At 39.3% G+C, this 6238-nt stretch overlaps 1 long non-coding RNA gene across 1 annotated transcript; it reads right to left on the minus strand.

Annotated features, from left to right (window-relative positions):
• Positions 1-3343: 3343 nt before the first annotated feature.
• Positions 3344-6238, minus strand: LOC116258130 (uncharacterized). The gene is made up of 3 exons (XR_004173607.2): positions 6132-6238; positions 4807-4936; positions 3344-3584 (listed from the first exon to the last, which is right to left on the minus strand). It is a non-coding gene; the product is annotated as an uncharacterized LOC116258130 (long non-coding RNA).

The following is a 6238-nucleotide window of genomic DNA, read 5'->3' on the forward strand; positions in this document are numbered from 1 at the left end:
CCTCATCCCAAACGAACTTTACTCCTTTTCTTAATAGTTTAGTTATGGGAGCAACTGTTTTCGAAAAGTCTTGTATAGTACCCTGCCAATTTCAAGTAGCTTCTAACCTCAGTTACACTGTGTGGCGTCCTCTAGTCTTGTACTGCCGATGCCTTACCTGGGTCTACAGAAACTTCATCCTTCAATATCACATGACCAAGAAAGTTTATATTCTCTAGCCAAAATTCATATTTTGAGTACTTTGCATATAACTTATACTTACACAAAATCCCCAATACACTTCTTAAGTGATCTCTCTACTCAACATCGCTAACTAAATACATCAAAATATAATCCATAAATATAATAACAAATCGATTCAAGTAGTCTTGAAAAACTTGATTCATGAGGTCCATAAATGCTGCAGGTGCATTGATCAACCCAAAAAGACGTGACCCTGAATCCATAATGTCCATATCTAGTTCGAAAGGTATTCTTAGTAACATTTTCCTCCTGTATCAAAAGCTGGTGATAACCTGTTCTCAAATCAATTTTGGAGAATACCTTTGCATTTTTGAGCTGATCGAACAAGTCCTCAATTCTAAAAAGTGGATATTTATTCTTGATGTTGACTTGATTCAATATGCGGTAATCTATACACAAACACATCATCTCATCCTTCTTCTTAACAAACAACACAGGTGCTCCCCAAGGTGACACGCTGGGTCGAATGAAACCCTCATCTAAGAGCTTCTATAGTTGTTTCTTCAATTCTCCTAACTCTATCGGTGCTATGCAGTATAATGCCTTAGAAATATAGGTTATCCCTGGTAACAACTCTATCTTAAATTTGACTTTCTATGTTATAGGCAAACTCGTTAACTCTTCAAGAAACACATCGGGATACTCATTCACAATGGCCACATCTCCTAACTTTACTGGTCAACACATTGACCAAGATTGCAACACTCTCCTTTTCTAACAATCGTTTAGCCTTTAGTGTAGATACCATTATCTTATTAGTTTGACTAGTTTTTCGAGCTTGGAATTTCACTGGTTGCATCTTATGAGTTGTATCTACTTCTTTCTGTAATCTACATTGGCATAATGCATATATAGTCAATCCATACTCAAAATAACATCAAATCCGTTGAGACTTATAATCATCAACTGTGCAAGCAAATGGTGCTGATGGTTCTCTACATCCACATCAAGTAGATTCTAGCTACTCCAATCTTGAGCATGTATAGGGCTTACCACTTTTAAGACACATGACATCATCTTAGTCGACACTTCTAGTAAAGTAGCAAATCGTCTAGCTATGAAAGAATGAGTCGCCCCTGCATCAAATAACACTTTTGCAATGTGAGAACCAACAAGTAATATACTTTCAATAAGATCGTGCTCTTGAAGCTCCTCTATGGTAGTTGCATTGACACAACCGGTAGTATTTTGTGTACTTGAAGGACCGGCCTTGGGCTTCTTCAACTCTTTTTTCTCGCATTTTGGGGTAGTTTTTGATTAAGTGTCTCATCCTTCCACAGTGTAAACATGCTCTGGTCCCCCGATAACATGGTTTCCCAAGGTGCACAAGTAAGCAAGTGAGACACCTCGGCAGAATCAAAGTAGTCATTGTCTACTGTGTAGTGTCACTGCAGATAGGCATGTTCTGCTTGAATGGTCTGTCGTCTCACCTCCCATAAAACTTTGCCCTACTCGCGAAGTAGTTGTGCTTGGTCTGCATCCACCCACTATGTGAGTGTTGGCCCAACTTCTTATGGTGTTGTTCCTCTGTGTCCTTGCCAATCCTTGTCCATGCATCTAGCAATGGTGACCACCACGTCCAAATTGCAGGGCCGGCTAGGCATCACCTTGCTTTGCTGTCATGTAACTGATGCGCAAACTTATATACTCTAGCCTCATCAGTGGTAGAGATGTGGGCAATACACCTCTAAGTGTCGATACTTAGTAACATACTGCTTCAAGCTCATGTGATTTTGTTGCAAGTCAAAGAACTCTTATATTTTTTGGTTTCTTGCATGTGCTGGGAAGTAGGTGTTGAAGAATGAATCTCTGAAGTGTTTTCATGAGATTGGTTATTGACCTGCAAACTGAATCTCATGGGTTGATTGCCACCACCGCTTGGCATCACCCTTCAATCTATGTCACATAGGTACGGGTACGAGTGCTGGTGCGGGTACGGGTACTGACCATTTTCAAAAAACTTGGGTGTGGGGGTACGGCCATATATATATATATAAACAATAAGCAATGCTTAGAAAATATGTATCAAAATAAAGAATATACATCAACATAAACAAATAAATAACATAGAAAATATATATCAATGGCTCTTGCAGCAGTGTGTTTAAGAAACCTATGAAAAACTTTAAACATATGAACAACCAAGCAGCTCCCTAGTCAAATATGAACATCAATCGAATTTTCACATCCAAATAATAGAATAAAAAGTAGGGTGAAAAAAATTAAATCAAAGTAAAATTAAGCAGTTTGGATCTATAGGTACCCAAGTGTCAAAGTACCCTTTCTGGGTACGGGTACGTGGACTTTACTGAAGTACCCATGTGACTTAGCCTTCAATAAGTACGAGCCATTCACTTTATCTCCTTCTGACATCTTGAGAAGTTCAAAGATGTGTTCTACCTCTTCAATCCACTCATTTGTCGCATTTGGGTTGCCATCTCCAGTCAAGACAGACGGTTGCATCGATATGAACTATTTAAATGATTGAAAGTCACCTTCTCCTTAGACAGTGTAGTGGTGTCACATGTAGGATATGCATGGCTCCTATGGTTACTGACCATCGACTGTACTAGAGAGGTCAGCATCTGTAAAGTCATCAGCAATATAGCCTACTAACCTATAGGTGGAGTCTGCATTGGTGGCATTTGGGCACCCACACCAGTTTGAGCAAATGGTTGCCTTAACGTACTATTATCTAGTGGGGTATATACATCTAAATGGGCCGAACTCGGCCCTCTCTGTGCCTCACTAGCCTGCCCACCCTGCTTCTTCCCCCTATGTTGGTAGTCTATTTGTACAAGTAAGAATCTCTATTCTTATTACCAAGTTCATGACAAGTCTTTTAAGTCAAATTGCAAAGATGCATCATCACAATATTTCAAAGTATCAATCTATTCTATGCGTATATATCATAGTGACAATCAAAACTATGATAAGAGATCAATCCAGTAGCATGAAACTGGACAACACAGCTTCATAGATAGGTTTTAGTCAACATCCATAGTGCACCCCGACCTTTTGAACCCTAATTTTTTTTTTTAAACATAACATGTCGAGGTGCAACGACACAACAATTAAAAAGGAGTAATGCAAAGCAAAATGACAATGAGGCAAACATTCCATTATGTAGCAAATTCAGTTCATACAAAATGATTTCATATTTATCAATGATACACATGACAAAAATGTCTTCAAAACCATAACATTAATGTCTAAAAAAAAACAATACATTGTCAATAAGACCAAAACATGTCGCGCTAGTATGACTATGGACTCAAAATATCTCCAGTAGGATATGAGCAGAGCCATCTAATCAACCTATTGCCCCAGTTCACCACAACCTGAAAAAGGTAAACAACAACAAGTTTATCTTTCGTTGTATGATAGCAAACCAGATAAATCCCTAACCCCTTAAAATAAGTGGCTCAAATATGGAGTCTAACATATAACGAAACATATTACTATGATAACATGATAAGTGCATGCAGTCACATAACTTGTCATGGTAGTCCCTTATATATTCAACGACATGTAGGGATCATTGAATGATCACAATTAACACACTTAATAGTCATATTCACTTCATTCATATTTGCTTCATTTATATTCATTTCATTTACATTTATTTCATTTACATTCAATTCAGTGAATTGACAGCTCCTATGAGTGTAAAACACAAGTGCGTGCACACCACGGGTGTCCTACAGTCAGGAGACAATCCTCATGGTGGCTCGAGATGATACAGATCTGTTCACGCTGCAATGGTAGAGCAATCATATATGGATGTGTGAATTCCAATGAGAGTTGTTCAATCTTTCCTAGGACACTCAGGTTGAGAAAGCAGGAGGAGCTCAACGCTCCAAGCACATTACACAACGATATCCTAAGGCCTTGCACCACCTACGCGCTGATCAGTTGAGACCAACGATGAGGGGGGGACATGTCCTGAACATATTGCCATAACCAACTCACATTCCATCAATTATTCTTTATTAATTTATTATTATGAGAGCATATTCACAATAAGACCGGCTAGCACACGAGGTTGGTTCACTCCACAAGTGCACCCATACCTCAAAACGCCTTCATAAGAGGATTACACATTCAACCAATACTCTGAGCTAGTCATCATACTTTATGAGTATTACTCTTCAAGTTCATTCAATTGGATCACTGTCCAACGGTAATGCAAACAAAAATCTCATAGTATTCACATCAGTCAAACAAGACAATTACATCATACAAAAACTTAGACCTAACCATGGAGAGTAGTCTTCATCCGTGATTGGTTTATAGTTGTCATATGCAAATATCATGTTAGGATGCTCACTGATGCACAAATAGAGTTGAGAAAATACTCGACTCGATACTCTACCTAATCTGACCTAAGCAATTATAATTTCTAACATGCATATGTCATCGCATAATAATTTTAAAACAATCAATACATCTTATAATCAGTTAATCTCACACATGCAACGACAAATGCAATGAGCACATTATATCACACATTATTTCAAATAAAACACTATTATAAGATCCAATGATCTCAAAAAAACACACTCTATATTTGGCCTTAGGCAGAGATTTTCCTGGAATGTTGCTATACTTGTCGCACGTCATCACAAACACCTAAATTCACCTCGAACTTTGAATAATGTTGCCTAAGGTCTACCCGACGTGCCTGATGCACCTGCAAAAAACTCAAAGTGATAAGTTTTTCAATCATTTCGATTTAAAATCTATTTAAATAAGAAATAAGACCACTGAGGTGTAGGTTATCAACTCGAGCAGATACTGATAGGTTGAATCGACCTATAGAACATTTCTTTAAGTTTTTTTTCATATTTAAGAGATCATTAAGCGTGAACCTTCCCAAATGCATCCTTAGGTACATTATCAATAAATTAGACACTCAATAGGAACTTAACACCTAGTTGAGGCATCACCATTTGTAATTCTTAAATGTTCTGTTTTTCCCTCCAAAATTTAAATTTAACCTACAAAGAAATATCGGTGCTCCCTCCCCACATGCGTCGTGAGATCCAACAAAATATACATAGATCCTTCTCCCCCCAAAACAGTCTTAAACCTTCTCCTATATAATAAAATCTCTATGCTGTGCCTTAAATCATTCAATCTTGAATCTCATGTTCAAATATGAATTATTCATGCACTTAAACTAAAACATTAGAGAAAATAGGCACGATTAGGCCTTGCTCACCCCTCTTTTAGAGTCCTAGCTGCTATAGTGTCCCCAGAAGCTACCCCAAACACTCGACCACTCCCCTAACAGCCAAGGTCATATGTTGTTGTTGTCTCCAACATGGATGGTCTATTTGCTGATAGGAGAGGAAAGACTGATAGGAGGGGAAAGACGTATTTCCTACCTGCAATTTAACCCAATGACATAAAAAGGTAAATGACATCAAAGAGGGTGAGAATGAGCAAAAGAAAGAGTGAAAGATAGATGTAATGAGAGAAGAGAGGATTCGGTTGAGAGGGAGATGGTTCAGCTGAGCAAAGACACGTGAGACAGATAGACAAATAGGGGGGAGAAAAAGACAGGTGAAAGGGGAAGAGTGCGGGAGACCTAGGGAAGTCGGAGAGAGAAGGCTCGGTTGAGGGAGAGTGCAAAGAGAGGTGTGAAGTGAGAGATGATGGGGGTGAGAGAAGACTTGCGGAAGAGAGAGCAGAGAGAAAGAGACGATGAGGGATGGTGAGGGTGAGAGGAGGCTGGCGAGAGGGAGAGAGCAGAAGGCGAGGGACGATGAGAGATGAGGAGGGCAAGAGGACTTGGGACAGAGAGGGAGAAGAGCAGATATGCGATAGAGGGCCAGAAAGAAGGAAAAGAAAGAAGAGAATGAGAGAAATCGAGTGGGGCTTACCTCAGCACCACCTTTCACCTCTGCCAAAATGCCGCTCGTTACAGCGGGTGGAACCAGCCAGGGAGACAAAGAGGGAGAGCCTAGCATCAGGCCTTCCTCTTCACGTG

Source organism: Nymphaea colorata, chromosome 7, assembly GCF_008831285.2.
Source record: "Nymphaea colorata isolate Beijing-Zhang1983 chromosome 7, ASM883128v2, whole genome shotgun sequence".
Classification (NCBI taxonomy): domain Eukaryota; kingdom Viridiplantae; phylum Streptophyta; class Magnoliopsida; order Nymphaeales; family Nymphaeaceae; genus Nymphaea; species Nymphaea colorata.